We start from the raw sequence: 25,837 nt of genomic DNA on the forward strand, positions 1-25,837 counted from the left end.
ATGGTCACAAAGTCGGACCCAACCTTGTTCATGCCAAGAACACCTTTCAATCTTTAACAAAAACCAAATTAAGCATACCTAGGGCTCCGAGAATCGAAACGACATGAATCCGGAGTCTAAAATTAATGTCTTGATGAGAGGAACTCATTTATATACTTTATTTTAACATTTATATCAGTTACAAACTCAGAAAATACGAATCAAACTGCTGTCCAAATTTTACAAACCGAAAACATATGCAAACGAGTAATTCTACGCATCCAATCAACATTACAACAACTAATATACATCATACTAATAATATAAGCTCAAAATACAGAAATATAAATAAAAATGAAAAGTTCTAGGGTTAGGGTTTATACCCAAATCGAGAATCAAAGTATATAATCGCGTAGAGAACGAAGAGAGGAACACGTTTATGCTAGCTATCTCTTGATCCAAGCTTGAAAATTAATGAAGATGATGATAATGGTGGTGGTAGGCGACGGCTAGGGAGAAGGGAGAAGAGGGAGAGAAAAACTAAATTAGGTTTAGATGAAAGTAGAAGTAAAATTGCAAAAATGGGAAAACAAGAGCCAACACTCCCTCTCCTTGGGAGTATTCAGCCGAATTTGCAAGGGGGTGGGCCCCTTAGTGGGCCAACTTGTCCATTATTGAAAAACGTGCAATTCCTGATGGCCCGAAAGCCCGAACGAATCCCGAAACGCGAAAACACGCTTACGCGATTAAAATTTCGGAAAGATAACAAACGCGCGACGAAAAATAAATATAAATACACCTATTAATAATATGATCATAAAATATCATATTTAAAATAATTAGGATTTAAAAATCCCGAAAGCTCGACCGTTGGTTCAAAAACCGAAAAGATTCGCCGGATGGAAATCCGCGGAACGTAGAAACGTATAAATTAAAATACGAATACATATATTCATATAACACATAATAATTATTATATATATATTATTACAAAAATAATAATATAGGTCATAGAAATGACGTGGCACACTAATAGTTAACGGTCGTTAAATAATTAACGGAAAAAGATAACGGAAAAAGTAGGGTCGTGACAGGTCTAGTCAGATGTTTCACTACGAAAGAGTCCTCAGTCGGAATCTAAAGCTCGATAGACTTACTACAACCAGTGTGCCTCAGTCGATCTTACATTGTATCCGATAGACTTCTCTTACCAAGGGGTGACACAGATAGTGTACTATGAATCAGGGTTCGCGACTTCCTAATAACAGAGCCAATAACTACGTTCTATTAGTTGGAAAAGCGATTGAGTTTAAAGCATAATCGGAAAGAATTTCAACAACATACACAAATCATAACATTATTTCGGTATTATAACTTCTTACATCATAGCATACGCTAACGATAACTACTCGCTAATTATGGCAACAATATCACATACCATAATGATAAAAGACATTATATAAAGATAAAGGATAGAAGTACCAGTAGATTAAACGAGTTCCGAATACAAAAGTGACAACTTCAAGACTCCAGACCGCTCCTAATACAATCTTCGGCATTCTTCTCCGGGTACTAGGTTTCCCGCACGGAGTCGAAGACCTTGAAAGTATGACTAATATTGTACAAGAGAGAGAAATAAGTAAATTGAAGTGTGTGTTGGAATGAATGACAAAGACCCTTTAAATAAGCATGAAATTTTGCCTGCAAACAGCTGGCACGCCGTTTGGCAGGCCGTTTGCAGGGCCTGTTTGCCAGGTCAAGCCGTTTAACGTGCCCGTTTGATCTAGCCGTTTGCCATACTGGAAAGCCTTTTGGCAAGCCGTTTGGCAAGCCGTTTGGCAAGCCGTTTGGCAAGCCGTTTGGCTTGCTGGTTTGTTGGATCGTAACTTGATTTCTTGTCTTTCACCATTTTCGCTCTATAATCTTCGTTTTAGCTCTGATTCTCTTGATTCTTTTTGCACCGTCTTCGTAATTACTTGTTCTTCAATTCTAACCGATGAAGTGCGTATTTTGCCCACAAAGTTCGAATCTTTCTTGTTTTTGGGCCTTAATACCGGGGTAAAAACGTGACTTTTTAGCCGTTATCAGATATACACAAGTACACCTCAACAACAAGTCAACCTACAATCTAGGTGACTATTACTAAAACAGCGTCCAAGTTCGGCTAGTTACATTTGGCACTAGCAATCTAAGGCACTAATTTACACATGAAATAAGACCCCACATAATCACACTTTGGACAAGCACTAGTACTAGTTAGTCACCTACTCTAAGGTACTAACAAATCTCATTTCGAACCGTATTCCTACGAGTCCCGCAAATAACACACAACCGTCAATAAGTCTAAGACTAGGCACCTATTCCAAGGTCACCTAATTCCCTTAGATTATGCTCTGATACCACTTGTAACGAACCCAAATCCGTTTACCAAAAATGAAGCACATTTTTTTATAAGTTAGGTCCTATTAAACAACCACTTTACATTAACCATTCTAAATAGTTTTAACCGAATACGCATTATCATAATGACACATTTAACATTTTAATATGACTCTTCGTACACAAATGACATATTACAAAAGCATTTGTAATAATGACCCAATCACACGAAATACGGGTTAATACATGATAACCCAACCCGATACCAAGAGCATAATCCCGGGGACTACCAAATCCCCAATCCGCGTCCATTATTCAAAAGCTACCCCATCGAGCCCAAGTGCTCCCACGCATCTAGACTAACAACAAGCTAGCTTCACATTCACAATACCTGTAAAAAGGTAAACAACGAGAGGGGTAAGCAAAACGCTTAGTGAATGCAATAATTATACATATACGTATACAATTTACCTACTTGCACCCTCGTACACAAACACGCATAAAATCTCGCATATCAATACACACAAGCTAGCATTTTAGAACGTATAAACTAGCACCATCATTAGCATATAATCTCAACAAACTCAACAATATAAATGCTAAATAATAAGCAACACACAAAACATCGATGTTCAAAACATCCGTTAGTATTCAAGGCTAGCCCCGTGAATGGTATCGTCAACATCGAACTTAAACCCCATCCGCCACATTTAATGTGGTATCGTCAACATCGAACTTAAAACGCACATATGAGGTATCGTCAACATCGAACTTTAACCCCTCATCAAATTACTAGAATAATGGTATGGCATCGTCAACATCGAACTTTAACTCCATACATGAGGTATCGTCAACACCGAACTTTAAACCCTCATCGAACAATAACACACACAAGGATATGGTATCGTCACATCGAACTTTAAACCCATACCCCGCAAATAAATAAACCGTATACATACATATATAATTATTCCACTCACCTTGGAATGCCGCAAAAGTCATGTATGTAAATCGCCTCCAAACACAACTGAGCAAACCCTTACCTATAATACACATATAGGTACGATACACATAAACACACAAGGATTTACACCAACACCCTTAACCAAGGGTTTTCATCTAGCTCACAACCACCCGCCCATTTAGACTCCTAAAATGGACTTTACCAATTACCACTAAGGGTGGTAATTCTGACCCATTCAAGCAAGTATAACTTAACCCAAATTATACTTGACACCAATTAGACCAACTTAGGTCTTAACACTAAATCACTACTTAGGTAGTAATTATTTCAAACGCCACTTACACCAAAAACCACAACACGTGTAATATTGACCCATTTTGCGTTTGACCACGTTTGAGTTATGTTAAAATACCATTTTAACCCAAACTCACTTCCCATGATTACTTTCATTCAAAAACGTCATTTAACACTTAACAAAAGTGTTTAACATCCATTTATCCAAAATTAGCGTCATTACCAATATTCGACCCAATCAAAGTCAACCCATTTTGACATAAGTCCCAAAAACGCCCAAAATCACTAACGGCTAGTGATTATATTTCCAAAACACCATTTAACACATGAACCAAGCATTTATATACTTGATTCTTCAATTCTTGACTCAAAACTTAGTTTGACAACAATTTGATGTTAACACCCATTTTGACCAACTAACATGTTCTTATGAACATCTAATCACCAACACACTTATAATCTAGTGATTAACACCCAAACCCATGACAAATTTAGCCAATTTCATCATTAAACCCTAAACCCACAATAATCGGGTTTACTTACACAATACATACAACAAAATCCTAATTTCATGAGAAATGGGGTTTATAACCCATCACTAACTCAAACCCCAAACATGAACAAGAACCTTAAACAATTAAATTTGGAGTTAGAACTTACCAACACTACCAAAACGTAGCTAAGAACGAGATGAATAACTTTAACACTAGCACTTTGGTGAGATTTCCACTTCTTCTTCTCCAAACCAAGCTTTCTCACTCTAAAAGTCACTCTCTTTCTCTAAAATAAGTTTGGAGTGTTTTGTGTGGGTGAAAATGAGATAGAGATAAGATTGGATCTGCATATGTGGTCTACAAACCGTTCCCTAAGTGAAAAGACCATTTAGCCCCTTAAAAACTCCAAATTTAAGGTTAAATTCGTAACCTGCCAGCACCAATATTGCGGCCGTAATCCCCAAAATTGCGGCCGTAATCCCCAATATTGCGGCCTTAATCCCCAATATTGCGGCCGTAACTTGGTTATTTTCATAAACATGTCACCCTGCTCAAAAGTTGCGGCCGTAATTTTTGATTTTCAGGCCCTTTTTCGTTTTATGACTAGATTAAACAAACGTGGCTAAAGTCAAACACAATAAAGATCAAATACGCACCTTTGGACTTCGTATGTCGACCAAAGCAACATGCCAAAGTAAAAATGGGGTGTTATGTGAATGGAGCGGGAAACTCGTAATCTGCCATCTGCAAGAGTCAAAACGCGTAGGTTATGTTCCAAAATAATACTCCATATAACACTTAGAGATGAAAAATACTTATACTTTTCGGGAAAAAAATTGAAATGAGGGCTTTAAAAATGGCATTTTCCATATCCATGTTATTGTCAATTATAGCCAAAATTACCGCAAACAATATCTAAACTTACTATATATCTATTTCTAAGCAAAATTCGGAGCGTACCCGTGATTGCAACAAATAATGTTAAAAATAATTATTATAGTGAGTTAGTCGTAATAAGCAATTTTGATCAAAGTAATATGATTTTTAAGCATATAATGATTCTAATGACCATTTTTAATTACCTTAAATATTTTTAAACATCAAACTTTGCCTATAACGTCCTTAAATCAAGGTTTAAGACCATTTTTATCGAAAAATATTCATTTTGATCAAAACGAACAAAATAAGAAAAGTCACAGACTAGGCCCCAATTTTATTTGTAAGTCAATGACATCTCAATTTAGACTAATTTTCAAGTTATCCTAAGTTTCAAAAATGTTTTAATGTTAGGAAAAACCTAAAGCCTAATTTTTTATATTTTTATCAAAACTTCAATTTTCAATCAAACAATCCTAAATTGTTCCAAAACTAGTTTCTAAGTGAATCACTAATCCTAAATTAGCTAGCAAAATATCAAATTTCCAAAAATTTCACCAATTTCTAGCCTAAAACTCAAACTAACAAATCGAAAGCTAAAAGTGGAGCAAAATGCCTCAATCGAACCTAAAAACTAACACATATCAATCACATTGTCTAACTAAGCATATAGGGAATCAAAATTGGGCATAAAACATGAATTTTTACCAAAGTCAAAAATTTGTCTTCGAGTAAAAACTTGATTTTTAACCGTGAAAGAGTACCTTTTGTGCGAAATTGACAACGAGAACGTGTTTAAGAGGTACGAGAGACTTAGATTAGCGCTTTGAATCGTTTATTTTGATCAAGAAATAGTGTGTGTGTGTATGTGTGTGTGTGTGTTCGTTCTTGTTCGTCGGTCGAAGGAAGGGAAAAGGGAGAGGGAAAAATAAATAGAAGAAAAAGGAAGGAGGAAAGAAGAAAAGGGAAAGAAAAATGGGCATGTGTGGCTCACGGGCTTCTTTCCCCTACCTGAATCGCGATTTTTTTATATTTTTAAAGTTTAAATTTTGTCAATAAATTAAATAAGGATTTACAAAATTTTGCTTCGAATTTTAATCTTTTTTTCTAATTAAACTAGAAATTAAAAGAAAAAGACAAATAGCGGAATAAAATAATAAATTCTTATTAATAACACAAATTACACAGGTTTCACATTTAAGTTCCAGAAATAAAGCGGAAAGAAAGATAAATTTAAAGCCTCTCTGACCATCCAGAGTAAATCAGCAGAGTGTACTGAAAATATTTCAGAATCACTTAGCATTTTACGCTCACGCTTTTGTAAATCTCCGATGTCGTCCATAAGTTTAACCAAAGCCCTTATATCTTTCTTAATGTTTGAAATTCCATCCCTTGATCCAGTATCTCGGTAATTAAGCTCGAAAAGAAGTTTTGACACTGTGTCTTGAAATAAAAGATCATCCGCGTAGTCAGGATCACCGATAATAAACTTGAAGTTTTCAGATATTTCTCAAATAACCTTTATTTGCAGAGTTATAAATGGAAATCTTGACATAGTGAGGATTTGTACGAGTTCAGAATATATTTCCTTTCTTTTTGCGAAGAAATTCTGATGTATTATTTCCTCGATTGAATCCGGAAAGACTTCGATTGATCGTTTGATGAGAAATGAGGCTGGATCAAAGTAGAAGAAATCTCAATCTCCATATTTTGAAATAGGGTTAGGTTTTTGCTTTCAATCCAAAATTCTAATTCAGAAATCATTGCGGCGACATAGCGGTTAATATGAATTGGAGAAAATTCCTTATCATCGATATGGGGCAGAAAACTGACAAATGACTCTAAATCAAATTTGAGGTTTATTTCTACGTCCCGATACTTGACAAAAATATCATCCCCACATTCTTTTAACAGTTTGTGAAGAGAACGAACTTGACTACGCAACACTTTTAATAGATTTATTTGAAATTTTGAAAACGGAAAATCTGAGGAATAGAGGTGCCTAACGAATTCCCTATAGACGTCTAACCTTCTGCTATGATTTAACAGATTTCTAGTAAACAAAGGATATGAGCTATCAATGTGTCGTTTTCTTTTGGAACATATTTAAACAAGTCCGGATATTTGAAAATAGTTGGGTATTCTTCCCGTATTTCATCTTCCATAATGAGGAGATCATTACGACTGAGCCTCCCTTTTGGATCGTGAAGAGGGTCGAATCCTGGTTCATTTGAGCAGAACTTATCCAAAAGCAATGAAATCTCTAAGTCGGATGAAGTCATCCGGCTTCTTGGACTACAAGGATCAAGAATTAATTCTTGACGAGACTCATCAGAGTTTAGACTTGTTTCAATTTTATGTTTATAAAGAAAAACGTCTCCGGTTTTCGAAGTCGTGGGAGAGTAACTGCCTTTCATACTTTCTTCGTAATCGGTTAAGTTGGAATCTACAGAAATCAATACCATGATTAATATTTTTGTTTTTATCGTTTAAAAGGGTTTACTATAATGGCGACTTTACATCCTATACCGACAAACTCCCTGTTTGTTAAGCATGTGTGTTCCTTATCAATTTATCTGAAAAATAAGTGGCCAGGTCGACAACGAAGAGGCAGGATCCTTTTGGTTCCAATATAATTGGAGATTTTTCGTAAAATCCAACAACCAAGTCCGTGTATAATTGTCTTTCTTAGACACCACTCAAGAATCTCAAGTATCTTGACAGAATCAACGATTACCTTAACAAACAGAAAATTCGATCCCCAACATCGGCGCAAAAAATTTACTATCTACTTATGATATGACTAGAACGGACGGTTTTATTTGTGTGATGTCGTTAGGTCGCAAAACGTCAGAATCAGTTACCGAAAGAGAGTTGTGGTTTTATTATTTATATTTAGTTGGGATTCCTAGCTGTAGTTCACATACTTGTCTTCCTTTTAACGAGTAAGTGGTAAATATAACTCAGGTTTGTATTTTTGTATGTTTGCTTAGTAACGTGGTATAAAAGTGCCTATATAGTTAATCCTAGTGACAAGTGGTGATAGATTAAGATTAACTATAGGTAATATAAACTAGAAAGATAAAAAGAGATAGGTATGAAGAATAGGATACTGATGGGGAGCTATCACAAGAGTTTAACTTCCTAGAATGAACACTAATTCTCAATCAACTGGGCTATGAACCTAACTGAATAAGTTGAAAGGGTGAGTCATGCTTCTAACGCGAATCATCTTACAACATCTCAAGAACATTGCTTCTGACACGAATCATGCTTTTGAGTAAGCCAGTGTTCACTGAATTCTATATTGCCTACTCTAATCACAACCTAAATGGGCAGCTCTTCTCTAACGAATAAATGATTATTCGTACGTAGGTACCATATCCCGTCAAGGTTTCAGCATAACAATAGCATAAGTTTCAGATAAGATATTCAACATATAATAAACATTTACAACAGATAGATAAGCATGCAAGATGAAAGAAACTTAAAGTAACAAGATAACTTTATTAAATTAAGGATAGCGTTCACCATTTATAGATGAGATCTGGACCATTACAAGTGCTGACATCCTCTAGACCGCTCCTATTACAATCTTTGACGTTCGCCTCCGGGTACTTAATTTCCCGCTCGGAGGTGAGAAGGCCTTGAAAGCTACAGTGAGAGAAAGTGTATTGTAGTGAGAGAGTGAAGAGAGGTGTGTTGAAATGGATGACAAAAAGCCTTTAAATAGAAGTGAAAAATGCCTGCAAACGACTGGCAGGCCGTTTGGCAAGCCGTTTGCAAGGTCCATTCGGCAACGCAGCCCGTTTTTTATGCCCGTTTGTCTAGTCCGTTTGGCAAGCCATTTTCCATAGTGGCAGGCCTTTTGGCAAGCCATTTGGCCTGCCCTGGTCAGCCTGTTTCCTGGATCGTAACTTGATTTCTTGTCTTTCACCGTTTTCGCTCTAGAATCTTCGTTTTAGCTCCGATTTTCTTGATTCTTTTTGCATCGTCTTCGTAATTACTTAATCTATAAATTTAACCGAAAACCAATTATTTTGCTGACAAAGTTTGGAACTTTTATGTTTTTTGAAACTCAATATCGGGGGTAAAAACGTGACTTTTTAGCTGATATCACGTGGCTTCGGGAAAGATGATAAGTCAGACAGTAAAGTAGGTTGGTTTAGAAAGATTTGTAGCACTGAGTTACCGGATATTGTTGGCATACAAAAGAGCAAATGCAATGAGGTCATTGATAGATGGATTGAGCTCATATGGGGTTTCTCAACTTTCAAGTATATTCAGAAGCCAAAAATTGGTAAGTTGGGTGATTAATTATTAATTTAGGATCCTCTGGTTTTCAATGTCAGTGAAGCTGTGGAAAAAAGACATTTCCTCGCCATCAAAGGGAAATGGAAAGGGAAAGATAGTGATACGGTAGTCATAAACATTTATGGTCCGCAAAAAGATAACGAAAAAAGATTTTTTGGAAGAGTTTAGATGACATTTTGACCTTACCAAATGTGGATTGGGTAATCGGAGGAGACTTCAACGAGGTTCGATCATAATCAGAGCAACAAAATTGTACTTTTAAAGCACGGAGAGTTGAATTATTTAACGTTTTATCGAGCAAAATAACCTTATTGAGGTCCCTTTACTAGAAAAGAATTTTACTCGAATCAGTGACGGTGGCATAAAATTTAGAAAACTCGATCATTTTTTAGTCTCGGAGGGTTTTATTGATTCATTAAAGGATATATCCACTATTGCCTTAGATAGAAAAACATTAGATCATTATCCGTTAATCCTTCGAGACAAGAATGACAGACTTTAGCCCAAAACCATTTAAATTTTTATGTGTGGCTTAATAACAATGATGTTGAACCTGTGATCGTCGAAGTGTGGAATAAAAATTTTGTTGGATCTTGTCCAGATTGTAAGTTTCGAAACAAGTTAAAAACCGTTAAAGAAGCCCCAAGATCTTGGAGTAAGAAAAAATATGGTGATATTGATGAAGAACTAGACTCTTGAAAATCGATAGCAGAAGAGCTTGAATCAAAGGTTGTTCATGGAATGATAACTGATAACGAACGGATTGAATGGTTGAATCCGAGATCCAAATGGATCCAAAAAGATAAGGAGAAGTTGGAAATGCTTGAACAAAAAGCAAGACAAAAGGTTGGCGGAAGGTGACGATAATACGACTTACTTTCATGCCACTATTAAAATACGAAACAATACTTCGAACATCAGGCGACTTCACCTTAATGATACATGGATGAAGAAACTAGTGAAATAAAAGATGCAATTTATAGTTACTACAACAAGCTTTTCGAGTGTAATATGACCACAAAACTAGATTTCGAAAGTCTAGATACATTATCTATTGATAAACTCGGTGAGGGGGATGCAACGATGCTAGAAGCCCCTTTTCTAGAGTCAGAAGTATGGGATGAAATTAAAGAGTATGGCCAAAGCAAAGCCCCCGGGTCGGACGGGTTTAACATTAGTTTCTATAAGAATTTTTTTTGCTTGCTAAAAGACGAACTCACGGCGGCTATCAAGTGGTTTTGGAAAAAGGTACCATTTCAAAAGAGTGCAATGCGTCTTTATTCACTTTAATCCCAAAAATACAAGATCCCATGAACCTTAGTGAGTACTGCCCAATTAGTGTCATCGGAAGCTACTACAAAATTATTGCCAAAAATTCTCACAATTCATCTTAAAAATGTAATCGTAAAAATCATTGGTGCCAAGCAAAGTGCCTTCATTATTTGTAGGTATATACTTGATGGCATTCTAATCGCAAATGAAGTGATTGAATACATGAAGCAACAAAAAAGAAAATGCTTGTTTTTCAAAGCCGATTTTGAGAAAGCTTTTAATAGAATTAATTGGGATTTTCTTTTCAACATCATGGGAAGAATCGGCTTCAATCTCGGTATTGGAAAATTGGTCGACGAAAAATGAATTCATGCTTCAACAGGGTGTCCGACAAGGGGGCCCACTCTCACCATACCTTTTCATCATAGCGGTTGAAGGCCTTAATGTGTTCGTTAAACAAGCATTGGATACTCGTTTATATAGAGGTCTTGAGATTGGTAATGAAAGTGAAAGACTCTCGATCTCGCATCTACAATATACCAATGATACAATTTTCTTTGGCGAGTGGGATAAAAAAGAAACGTTGGTAATCTATTCAAACTCCTCAAATGTTTTGAAATTTTTTGGGTTTGAAGCTCAATATATCAAAAAGTTGTCTATATGGTATTGGTATCCAAAGTGAGTATGTGGAAACAATTGCAAATCCGATTGGATGTCATGTGGGTAAATTTCCTTTCACGTACATTGGCCTCCCAATTGGGCAAAAGATGAAAAACATGAGTGATTGGAATTCAATAATTAAAAATTTTCAAGGTAGATTATCGGATTGGAAAGCTAAAACGATGTCATTTGGTGGACAACTTACCTTAAACAAAGCGGTGCTAAGTATTCTACCATTGTATGACTTCTTCCGATTCCGTGCTACTACGTGTGTCATTAACTTTCTCGAAGATTTGAGATGTAAGCTTTTTTTTTTTGGGCCGGGGGGGGGGGGGGGGGGGGTTAGGGGGTCTAGTAAGAGTTTAAAAATAACTTGGATTAAATGGGAAAACTGTGACGCCCCGTACAAAATTAACGTGTACGGATCATCAATAACAAGATCATTACAAGGTCAAACGCTATATGCTGTTTTAAAATAAGTTTGCATTCATAAAATGGAGCGACGTCTTAACCAACATTAAAAGTTTTACAACCGATAGTGTGCTTCTACGAATAGAAAGCAATAATAATAGTACGTGACCCATAGGTCGTTACAAATTCATTGTTCAAAAGTAATAAAGTTTGAATGCAAAATAAACATTTCATGCGAAGACATCTCTAATAAGCGCAGCGGGAGTCTACAAAGCATGACAACTACAGCGGAAGCAACCAAACCTTAAACACCTGAGAAAAACATGCTTAAAAACCTCAATACGAATGTTGGTGAGCTATAATTTAAATGTAACAATAATGTAAGGTAGGCCACGAGATTTCAGTATTTCAAAAAAGTATGAAAAGTATATGTATAACCTTGGGCACTTGGTAACTAACTTAACGTAAATAACACCCCCTAAAAGTACGCTTGGCGAGTGCGAAAGTTTACGAAGTATTAAACACCCGTCAAATGCTAGCGCGACTAGCCCGAGTGGGGATGTCAAACCCTATGGATCCATATCTAAGATTCACGTTCACTGGTTCAAAGACCAATGACTAAACGTTACCGAGCTAAGGGGAAAGTTTATGCCGTTGTATAACCCACACATATATAAAGTTTAAGTACTCGTGCCTAGTATGTAAAACGTAAAACGCGCAAGTATTCTCAGTCCCAAAATAGTTAAAGTAAAAAGGGATGCTATAACTCACAGTGGAAAGTAGTAAAAGTTGATACGCGGGAAGAGTAAGCAAATGGTTGGTCCGGAAGGTCCTCAACCTAAGTCAAAAGTTACTATGTCATTAAATCGTTCCCAAAGGTTTAAAAATATGTAAATTAGGTCTTAAATATCATCATCATTCATCATTAATCAAAAAGTGTGAAGTAAGTTTCAATCAAGAATAGAGTTTGAAATAAAGGCTGACTTCGTTCAGTCGCCACGACCTCTATACAAACTGAAATGAGGTGATACCAGTGGCCATGACTCCGTATATGAGTCCCCTAGAGGCTGACCAATTTCTAGAACCAAACTCGTCTTTGTTTGACTGTGGCGATGGTTTAAGTGCGAGTAGGTCAGAAATTTCAGCACAACGTTAAAAGGGTGTAGTGACTTTCGGATGGCCATAAATCCTAAACCGTAACTCGGATTAAGACGAGGTCTAACCGGAAAATCATCTACTCGAACCGAAATAGCTGGAAATCTACTTTTCCAGTAACCCAGGTTATTGATCAGTTCCAGAAAACAGTAAGTAAGGTGTTCTGGTGGGTTCTTGGTGCTTGATGCTCATCACGGTTCTCATCCTTGATGCTTATAGCTTCAAGTGTACAACTCGTTGATGTGTTTGCATCATCTTAACCAAGTTTTGACCATCATAACACTAGTGTAAGTCTAAGATATGTAGCACAACTCAATTAAGGGTTGTATGAAGGTTGATGAACCAAAGTTACATCAAGATCTTAGATCCGACACATACATGAGTTCTAATAGTAATATTAAGCTACAAACTTGAAAGTAAACTAAATAAACAAGATCTTAAGTTGTAGAACTTAGATCTTAGTTAGATCTTAAAGATCCTAGACTAGAAATTCTAGATCTAGTGTTCTTAAGTTAGATCCTAAGTTATAGAACTTGGATCTTCACTTTAATGAAACCATAAGTTATGAAACTTAGATTTTCATCTTGTAAAATGTATATAAGCTTATAAGCTCTTGTTTACAACAAAATTAGAAGACCATAAGCTATAAAAACTTAGATCTAACATAAGTGTGTGAAGTTATAACTAGAAAGTTATACTTCCATGTTCTTGAACTTATAAAGTTAACTTTAGTTTCAAGAAATATGAGATCAAGTATAACTAGTAATACTTGACCAAATTAACAACATCACAACTTTAAAGTACTTACAAAAGAAAGAAATAAACTAAACTTACAAGTATTATGTTCATGTTTGTTTCATACTTAAGAAGATTCAAATCAAGCTTGGATCTTAAGAATTTAAGTCTACAAAACATGAACACAAGTATGATTATAAAGTTTATGAACTTTAAATCTTATAACATTTAAGGGTAGAACCATAAACTAACAAGTTTAGATTCTTGTTCTTGCTTCTTCATCAAACAATAGATGGAAGTAACCAAGATTACATGAAGATACAAGTTATAGAACTTGATCTTTAACAACAACAAACAACAATAAACTACAAACTAGTAAATGATGATGATATGTTTTGGTTTTGGAACAAGAAAAGAAGAAGAAAATAGTTCATATTACTTACAATGTAGAGAGAAAAGATGAGAGAAAATGTGGTGTAAGTGTGAGTGTGTAAAATGGAGTGGAATACTAGTAAATAAGTAACACAAAAAAAAAAGTTTTGGACACTCCTACAAGCCAAGAAGGCCGACGGTTTCAAGGAGGCTCAAAGGGGTAAGTCAAGTGCTAACTTTCAAGTGTTGGGAGGTGGTGTGAGCTCAAAATAGATTAAAGTTAAATTGCATGGGAGCTTGGTGCTAGCATGCTTGTGACAAGTCTCTTCACATCACTAATTAATCTTGTTCTTAACCTTAATGAGTCATTAGCATGATAGTGGGCTTACTAGTAGTCCATTAAGAAAAGTAGGGTGGGCTTCCAAGTCCAAATCCATTAACAAAAGTCCATGTGTAAGTATGTAACAAATAAATAAACAAAGCCCAAGTAATTAACTAGTTACATTAGTTAATTAAAAATGATTAATAATAATTAATCATGAACGGAAATAATATTCAAAATATTATTCGTGTAAAGTACGTGTGTCACAAAGACAAGTCGAGACATGTAAAGTCAATTACGATAACAAGTAAATGTATAAAAATACATTTATTAAAGCGCAAGCATTAATAATAAATATTAATAATAATAAGTTGGAAAATCCAGGGTCGTTACATTACCCACCTGTTAAAGAAAATTTCGTCCCGAAATTTAAAGCTGCGGGAGATGGAGGAGCTGGGAAAAGGTGAGGATATTTCTGCATCATTTTATCCTCTCATTCCCAGGTAAACTCAGGTCCTCGTTTGGCATTCCATCGGACTCGGACGATCGGAATCCTGTTGTGTTTCAAAGTTTTAACCTCACGGTCCATAATTTCGATAGGTTCTTCCACAAAGTGGAGTTTGTCATCAATTGTAAGTTCCTCCAATGGTATGACATGTTCTGGTTCAGCGAGACACTTCTTCAAATTCGACACATGAAAGGTAGGATGAACTGAGCTCAATTGATTCGCAAGATCCAAACGGTAAGAAACGTGTCCAACACGCTCCAAGATTTCAAAAGGACCAATGTATCGCGGGTTGAGCTTTTCACGTTTTCCAAAACGGATCACACCTTTCCAAGGCACGAATTTCAACATTACACGGTCACCCACGTTGAATTCGAAGTCTTTACATTTAAGGTCTGCATAACTCTTTTGGCGATCACGGGCCGTCTTGAGTCTCGCTTGAATTTGGACAATCTTCTCAGTTGTTTCATGGACTATCTCGGGTCCGGTGATTTGCTTTTCGCCTACTTCGGCTCAACAAATAGGAGATCAGCATTTGCGGCCATACAACGCTTCAAAAGGTGCGGCATTAATACTTGAATAATAACTGTTGTTGTAAGAGTTTTCGGCTAGCGGCAAATGCCTTTCCCAGGCCTTTCCAAAATCAATAACACAAGCACGTAACATGTCCTCCAAAGTCTGAATTGTGCGTTCGCTTTGTCTGTCGGTCTGAATGAGTTAGTATAATATAATGACACTTGATCAACGTGATTATATTACAGTAAGTCATGCTGAGTTTCTAATGGAACGTGATGATTCACAGACCATAACGTCATCATGTGCCATGTTACACGACTCGTTCAATCTGTTCAACCTTCAAATATATCAAGAAAATATATTCTTGATAGTTCTATTCTCAGTGATTCTAGTAATTTGAAAAATCAAATCGTGCTATTACGTTCTTTCTTGTTTAGAACATTAAGTTCATTTGAAACTCCATACTTACGAATTCTGGACCGTTACTCGCTTTACCAGAGGTTGAGAGGAGAATAAAAAGGCAAAGAGCTCCAAAATATAAGAGAAAATATAAAGCCCAATAACAACATGGAGGTTACAAACCGTGGATATTAATACGAATAGCAATATAAAGACACGGTAGAATTAAGAATAATATCACCCCAAAGTAATAGTAAAAGCAAACAGATTTTTCTGGTGGAAGATTGAAAAGAAGGATGACAGAAGTGATAATTAGAAAAATATCAAGGATTAGTACGGTATTAAGCATTTTCACAATCTTTTGGAGGTATGAACTAAGAAAGAAATTATAGGAAGGATGAGAATAATGGAACGGAAGAACTTAATTTATAATGGAAATACCAGACAGAGTAATCGAGGCAGATCACCGTATTTAATTATAGAGATCTTAAATTCCTTACTCGCCGAAGAATCAAATCTTTTAGATTTCGAAGATTTTCTTTAAATCCATTGAATTTCGGAATTCAACCCTCTACGTCAAAAGCTAAGACGCACCTTATTTTCTAAATTCAACCTAGACTACGTCAAAAGTTAAGACGAAACTTTATTTTCTTCAATTCACTCTTTTGTGATAACTTCATTCATACGCTTCTAATAATCGAATTGTTTCATCTATATTACTCAATAATGATAAAACTCTTTTTATCAATTTATATTCGTCATGAAAACATTTTTATTGTTAGCCATGACTACCACACTCAAATTTCGGGACGAAATTTCTTTAACGGGTAGGTAATGTGACGACCCGGAAATTTCCGATCAAATTTAAACTTAATCTTTATAAGATTTCGACACGATAAGCAAAGTCTGTAATGTTGAATCTCAAAACTTTTGGAGTTACATTCCTGTAATCAAGTACCCTTTGACTGTGCTGGAAGATTCACGAACAATTGTGTCTAAATAAATAGGTAAATATATATATATATATATATATATATATATATATATATATATATATATATATATATATATATATATATATATATATATATATATATATCAAAATAAATATAGGGGTATATATATAATATTTTGAGTAATAAAATACACTTTAATAAATTGGAATTAAAAATGTAAAATGATAAATAAAATAATTAAGTCACTATTAAAATAAATATATACGAATATATATATGATTTATATTAATAATTATTTTTAATATATAAAATATATAAATATTAAATAAATGCTATCATATTATATAATTGTAATATTAATATATTAAATGTAATTATAAATTAAATTATAGTTGATACATTATTGTTACATTCACTAATATTATTAATATTAATGATAGTATTATTAGTACCATTAACATTGTTATTTAAAATTATCACTAACATTATTATTATTAGTTTTATTACTATTATTAAAATTAATAGTAATATTTATATAATTAATAATATTATACTTCCTTAGATATTTAATATACATATATATACATAATCGATATATATAGGTATACAAATACTGATATATATATATACATACACATATACAATTAGATAAATATATAATATACAAAAGATACTTATATTGCTATATACATAATTAATTATATGAATATTGTAAAATAGGTAATTTATAAATACTATAGAAACTTATAAAATATTATTCTATAATCATGTATTAACATTAAATTGTTATATTATTGTTATCATTATTATTAATATTGTTATTATTATGATAATTGTTACTATTAATATTAACAACATTATTATCATTAACATATTTACATATATTAATTATTAATAAAAGAAATATAAATATAAATATAATATAAAATATAAAGATATATATAAAAAGAACAGATATATATACGCAAAAATTATTTGATATCACTAACAGCTTTATATTTTTTTTCTGTAAACCCTATTTGGCTCGTGATATCCAGTCGACCTCAATCACCACAACAATACAAATTCTTTCAATCAAATTTTGTTGCTTTCACCATTCACAGACACAATATAGGATCTCTATAATTGTTAATCGAAAAATACAACAGATTTTCTTAATTTATTTTTTTGTGTGTCAGTCGAAACCTCTGTTTCATTTTTATTTATAGCAAAACTCGAAATTAAAGTGTTTGTCAAAATCCTTGAATGCAATTATGTTAGTAATTTTTCGTTTAAGCTGTATGCAAAATCTCAAAACCCAATTCTTCATATCGATTACAAATTTTGGAGTCAAATATTTTTGTAAAAAAAGTCAAACAGCGAGTTCTTCAGGAAATTCGAGCTTATGTCTGTGTTTCAGGATAAATTAAAGATTTAGAAAGTTTTTAGGATCAATTTGAAATATAGTTCGTGTTTTAAATTCTGTCCAATACGTTAGAAAAAAAAGGGAATCAATTTTTTTTTTGTTTTCATAAGCAGCGACGAGCAACTGCTATTGTTCTTCATTTTTTTAATTATTTTTCTTTTATGATTCAATAACAATTACATCAAGTCGTTTATATTAAAATACAAGTCTCTGAACAATTGGGTAAACACGATAACTAGATTTGATTAAGGTTATTGCTGTTTGAAATGTGAAGAAGAAGATGAAACAGAAGGTTTAGTTAAATAAATTAATATGGAAATAAAAACAGATAAGTAGAAGCAGCTATATGGTTCGGGGTGTTGTTGTGTTATCTGGTGGTCCTGGGTTCGAATCTGACTAGGGCAATCCTTTTTAAATCTCATAATTTAAGGTAGTAATTCTAATTTTATTATTATTATTATTATTATTATTATTATTATTATTATTATTATTATTATTATTATTATTATTATTATTATTATTATTATTATTATTTTCATTGTTATTATTATTATTATTATTCTTTTATTAAAATTATTACAAGTATTATAGTTATTAGTATTATTATTATTATTAATATATGTATTATTATTATTATAATGAGTAGGATTATTATTATTATTATTATTATTATTATTATTATTATTATTATTATTATTATTATTATTATTATCATTATGATTATTGTTATTATTAGTATTATAGTAATTATTATTAATAATATCATAGTTACAAGTATTATGAGTATTACTAATGTTATCATTATTATCATTATTGTAGATATTATTAATCTTAGTATTAGTATTACTATTATTACCATTACTACTAAAAGTAACAATATTTGTTTTTAAACTCGGTTATTTCTGTTAAGAACCAGTTTTATCATTGAAAGTAACGTTTTTACTATCGTTAAAATTGTTATTAGAGTTATTAACATCATTATCACTAAAATATTTACAGATATAAATATTAATATGAAAATTATAAATAAGAATAAAACTAAATATCATGATTATCATTATTATTGACACTGTTATTATAATTGTTATTAGTACAAACAAAAACTTTATATATAAACATATTACAATTACACTAATATTATTTATTACTATATTTTATCAATAAAATGTTATTAACTAAACAATATTAATATTTAATATAATAAGTATAAACTATATAAAATATATGAACTAAATATATTAAATCTAACTATATAACATATAACATAAACAAGTATGTTATTAATAATAATATCATATAAAATATTCGACTACGATTACATGTTTTAATATATACAATTGATATAGGTTTGTGAATCCGAGGCCAACCCTGCATTGTTCAGTTGTTTAATGTCGTCATATGTATTTTTACTACAAAATACATTAGGTGAGTTTCATTTGCTCCCTTTTTAAATGCTTTTTAAATATATATTTTTGGGACTGAGAATACATGCGCTGCTTTTATAACTGTTTTACGAAATAGACACAAGTAATCGAAACTACATTCTATGGTTGGATTATCGAATCGAATATGCCCCTTTTTAGCTTGGTAGCCTAAGAATTAGGGAAATGGCCCCTAATTGACGCGAATACTAAAGATAGATCTATGGACCTTGACACGTCCCATTCGGGTTACGAATGCTTTAGTACTTCGATTATCATGTCCGATGAGAGTCCCGGAATGATGGGGATATTCTATATGCATCCTGTTAGTTCGGTTATCAAGCGTTCACCGTATGAATGATTTTTATCTCTATGCAGTTTGCGAAATGCCTGATATGAAAATGCTGTTTATGAAATATGAAAATCTTGTGGTCTATTAAGATGATGGAAATGATTATTTATGTTAAACTAATGAACTCACCAACCTTTTGATTGACACTTTAAAGCATGTTTATTCTCAGATATGAAAGAAATCTTCCGCTGTGTATTTGCTCATTTTAGAGATATTACTTGGAGTCATTCATGACATATTTCAAAAGACGTTGCATTCGAGTCGTTAAGTTCATCAAGATTATTATTAAGTCAATTATAGTTGGATATATTATGAAATGATATGCATACCGTCAACTTTGGATGTAAAGCAAGTTTGTCTTTCAAAAACAAATGCAATGATTGTAAAAGGTATCATATAGAGGTCAAGTACCTCGCGATGTAATCAACTATTACGAATCATCTATAATCAATATGAACTTCGTCCGGATGGATTAGGACGGGTTTTTAAAGTTGGTATCAGAGCGATGGTCTTAGCGAACCAGGTCTGTATTAGTGTGTCTAACTGATAAGTCGATAGGATGCATTAGTGTGTCTGGACTTCGACCGTGTCTGCATGTCAAAAGTTTTGCTTATTATTTCTAGTCGGAAATCATCTGCTTATCATCCTTAGAAAATTACCTGCTTATTATTATTAGTCTAGACACGTCTTGCTACATTAATTGCATGAGTAGTGTATAGACAAAATTCATATCTTAGCGTATCTGCTAAATCATATCTTATCATATCTGTTACTTTAAACTTTGCCTGACATATCCCGCAAATTCCTCCGTAAGCTACGAAATCTTTTGATCTATGTATATATAGATATCCTATGTAAATAGAATACCACCCGATAGCCGAAAAATCATTTTATATAGAAAAATCCTTTATCCAATCGTACGAAATGGAATTTGTCATCAGTTCAAGTCCCTCAGATTCCGAAATGGAATCCCACTCTAGCTCCGAAAGCAGTGTGACCGGAATAGATCAACCAATCAGTCATCATCTATTCTGGATGAATCGGGGATGGGTTCGTAGCCACCTCAATCATTGGAGACAAGAAGAAGGTGATCCTTTTCATCCACCACATTGCCCTCTTGACGAAGAACCTGAATCACTTACCGGCGAACCTGTCCGAAACACCATTTTCTCTCTCATTTCCAGGGTATCTCGTCATGATTATATACTATACCAAATTCTAGATCATATTTATCCGCTTGTCCGAACTGACAATCACCCCAGTGTAATAGAAGAAGTCAACGAGCTTCGCGCTCGGGTAGTGGCTTTGGAGAATACGGTGCAAAGGTTACAAACACCAGCAGCAGCAGCACCAGCAGCATAACCAGTATCACCACCACCAACGCCAACAGTACCATTACCACCACCAACAACAACCGCATCGCAAACCTCAACTTCACAATCTGTCACACGAACATCAAAGTCATATGCATCATAGATACCAAGGAGTACCAACAACAATGAATGATGAAGTATTAATTCATAACTTCATTGAAGAAATATTCTGCGAAGAATATGTGGTTTCTAAAAGTTTTAGAGATTACTTATTCTAGCTCAAACCGAAAAGCAAATAAGATTAATATCATGTTAACTCATTAAATCCATGATTATATCTGAAGAAAATATATATGCAAATATATTTTCATACGATTGTAATTGAAAATTTTTTGTACAAACTGTTAATGATATAAATATTTTAACGGGTAGGTAATACTCGAGGAATATTTAGATTTCACCTTAATAAGTTACACTGTACATTCTTCGAATCTGATTCAATAGTCAATTACTATCCTACTTACAACCACAGAAGTACGAATCCGCTCATCACAGAATAATCATTTTTATTTAATTTCATATTTAGATTTTGATTTATCAGAATCCAACAAGTGGCATAATGAAAGAAAACATTTGACAAAATAAAATTTGTTAGAAACAAACGAATTAACTATGAGAAAAATTTTGTTAAGAATCCACGATAACTGTTTCCAGCTAATTGTTCATAGCTAACTGATTAAATTTTATTTATCGCAGTTTATTTATCGCAATTTTATTTATCGTCATTTAATTTCTGTTATTTATTTTACGCACTTTAAATATCGGGACACGTATATAAGGTTTTGACATATCATATCGATGCATCTATATATCTAATTTGGAATAACCATAGACACACTATATGCTGTAATGATCGAGTTTGCTATACAGGGTTGAGGTTGATTCTGCAATAATATATATAGTTTGAGTTGTGATCGAGTCTGAGACATGTACATGGGTCACGATACGTATTAATTAATTCGAATATTATATATTAAACTATATATGAAATTATTGGACTGTTACTGTGGACTATCGACTGTGGACTAAGAACATTGGACAATCAAATTGAATTAAAATATTGATTATAACATATGAAACTAAACAATTCTTCAAGTTTGCCACTTGATTTCATTCTAAACCTCATTTGTATTTTGACGATTCCAATCTGTATACAAACCATTCATAATTCTTGAAAACACTTCAATCGATAGGATGAATCAACCGTACTTCATCTACGGAAGAAGAGATTGATGTATATAGTTATGCACCTAAAAACACTCCGAACGTGAGTAAATGTTTAACACGTGTCTGTGCTAACTTCTTTGGCGTTGTTATTACCAAAAATAATTTTACAATCCTTCTCCAAATTAGCCAATTTCATCACAGCTCCAGCAAATCAACTTCGACTCTTCGTTTGAAACAACCTTATTATAACCTTGATATATATGTGTGTTCTTTTATTGGTATCGAGGAACCTTTCATATTCCACCATATTACCATCATCGTTTAATCATCTAAAAATACAATTCTCCTGAAACCACCTTGGATTGATAACCGATGATTCAGATATTGTAGCATTAAATGCAGAGGAAACAAAAAAAAATTTAGATGGTTTAAACGGCCAAAAGTTTGATGATAAAGAAAGGGGTGTTAGGAACGCTCGATAGAAAATTTGGTACTGAAAAAAAAACAGATTGAGCAAACCATGAAGGAGACCAAGGCCAAATACACGGACCATACCATATATTCAAAGAATCCGAGTAATTCTGGATCTGATGAAATCTTCAACAAATATCTTGCTCCATACACATGTTAAAATCTTGCGAAAAATCTTTCTTCCTCAACCATTGAACTTAGAAATTCCAAAATATCATCATAAATATCTTCAATATTTCTGAAGATATTTTCATAAATATTCCCGTCTAAAATTATTTATCACTTTGTGCTATCTATATTACATCATAAAGGAAACTACTTTAGTTTCTAAATTTCTTTGGAATTTGAGTTTGAATTATGAATGCTTTTCAAGTAGTGTTGGAAATTGATGCATGAGTTAGTATAATATAATGACACTTGATCAACGTGATTATATTATAGTAAGTCATGCTGAGTTTCTAATGGAACGTGATGATTCACAGACCATAACGTCATCATGTGCCATGTTACACGACTCGTTCAATCTGTTCAACCTTCAAACATATCAAGAAAATATATTCTTGATAGTTCTATTCTCAGTGATTCTGGTAATTTGAAAAATCAAATCGTGCTATTACGTTCTTTCTTGTTTAGAACATTAAGTTCATTTGAAACTCCATACTTACGAATTCTGGACCGTTACTCCTTTTACCAGAGGTTGAGAGGAGAATAAAGGGCAAAGAGCTCCAAAATATAAGAGAAAATATAAAGCCCAATAACAACACGGAGGTTACAAACTGTGGATATTAATACAAACAGCAATATAAAGACACGGTAGAATTAAGAATAATATCACCCCAAAGTAATAGTAAAAGCAAACAGATTTTTCTGGTGGAAGATTGAAAAGAAGGATGACATAAGTGATAATTAGAAAAATATCAAGGATTAGTACGGGATTAAACATTTTTACAATCTTTTGGAGGTATGAACTAAGAAAGAAATTATAGGAAGGATGAGAATAATGGAATGGAAGAACTTAATTTATAATGGAAATATCAGACAGAGTAATCGAGGCAGATCACCGTATTTAATTATAGAGATCTTAAATTCCTTACTCGCCGAAGAATCAAATCTTTTAGATTTCGAAGATTTTCTTTAAATCCAATGAATTCCGGAATTCAACCCTCTACGTCAAAAGTTAAGACGCACCTTATTTTCTAAATTCAACCTAGACTACGTCAAAAGTTAAGACGAAACTTTATTTTATTCAATTCACTCTTTTGTGATAACTTCATTCATACGCTTCGAATAATTGAATTGTTTCATCTGTATTACTCAATAATGATAAAACTCTTTTTATCAATTTATATTCGTCATGAAAACATTTTTATTGTTAGCCATGACCACCACACTCAAATTTCAGGACGAAATTTCTTTAACGGGTAGGTACTGTGACGACCCGGAAATTTTCGATCAAATTTAAACTTAATCTTTATAAGATTTCGACACGATAAGCAAAGTCTGTTGATGTGTGCGAGGTGTACTAGGAAATAGTATTATTTTTACAATGAAATAACTATTAAATACGATACAATTTTACACAAGATATGTATTTATTTATAGAATGGATATACCTAAACCTTGCTACAACACTTATAGGCAGTGTACCTAATCGTACAGTAGTGTAGTTTTTATTAAGTCCGGTTCGTTCCACAGGGATACACTTAAACAAGCTTAACGCTATATTAGTTTTAATTTATAAAAAATACAAATATATATATAAGTAATATTATTATTATAAAAAGGGGGTTTTTACCGTTTAATGACCGGTTTGTCGATTTTTAAAACTTTAGTCGCAGTTAAAACCTAATGTAAAATATTAAATAAATAAAAGACTTAATTTAAAGCGTAAAGTAAATAATGATAATGAAATTGCGATAAATAAAAGTGCGATAATTAAAAAGTACGATAATTAAAAGTGCAATTAAATACAATGACAATAAATAAAAGAGCGATAATTAGAAGTGCAATTAAATATGAAAATAAAGGAATTATGCTTATTTAAACTTCCGTAATCATGATGTTCCTTTGTCTTGGATTATTCAATATGTCCGTCTGGTTTTTGTCCATAACAGTCCATCAGTCATAAATATAAAGTGCGAGTATCCTCGTCAAATTATCCTTATATCCGAAGTCAAATATTCCAACTAATTGGGGACTTAAACTGTAACAAGGTCTTAATACTTTGTTTAATAATTACACCAGGATATCGACTGCGTGTAATCCAAGGTTTTAATACTTTGTTATCAATTATGCCAAGTGTCCTTGTACATAATTTCACCCCTGTTTTAATAATTCCATAGACTATTAATCCATTCCCGTGTCCGGTTAAATGAACGATTATTCGTACATATAAATATCCCGTCCATCGTGTCCGATCAAGTGTATGTGGTTATTTATAGGTACGTCCAATTGTAAATCTTTATATTAAAATTAATAAACTATCATTTAGTTAAACAAATATAAAGCCCATTAATAGCCCATAGTCTAATTTCCACAAGTGTCGTTCTTTTGTCCAAACCCCAATTATGGTACAAAGCCCAATTACCCAATTTTAAATATTTTAGCCCAACATCATGATTACTTCGGCTTAGATAAGCATAATAATAACTTAGCTACGAGACATTAATGAAAATAACATAAACATAACTTACAATGGGTATTAATAGCGTAGCGTTATACGGACAGAGTTCCGACTTACAAGACCTTAAAACATTCGACTAACCCAACCTTATTATTATCACTAACTTAAAATTAAAATTACAAATTGAGATTACTAATTGGAGTGATACTTGGTACATTATATAAGAGAAATAAATTAGAAAAAGGTGTGTTTTTTACGTCCAAAACATGCGAGATTTATAGGTGAGGCCTGTCCCAGCTTGCCATGCGATCGCATGGGATTTCTTCCTCCAGGCCATGCGATCGCATGGCCGTCAGTTCCAGCTGTCTTTCAGCTTTGCAACAGTATAGCCGCCGGATTTTTATAATATATAATATATATAT

Source organism: Rutidosis leptorrhynchoides, chromosome 3, assembly GCF_046630445.1.
Source record: "Rutidosis leptorrhynchoides isolate AG116_Rl617_1_P2 chromosome 3, CSIRO_AGI_Rlap_v1, whole genome shotgun sequence".
In the NCBI taxonomy this organism is placed as follows: Eukaryota; Viridiplantae; Streptophyta; class Magnoliopsida; order Asterales; family Asteraceae; genus Rutidosis; species Rutidosis leptorrhynchoides.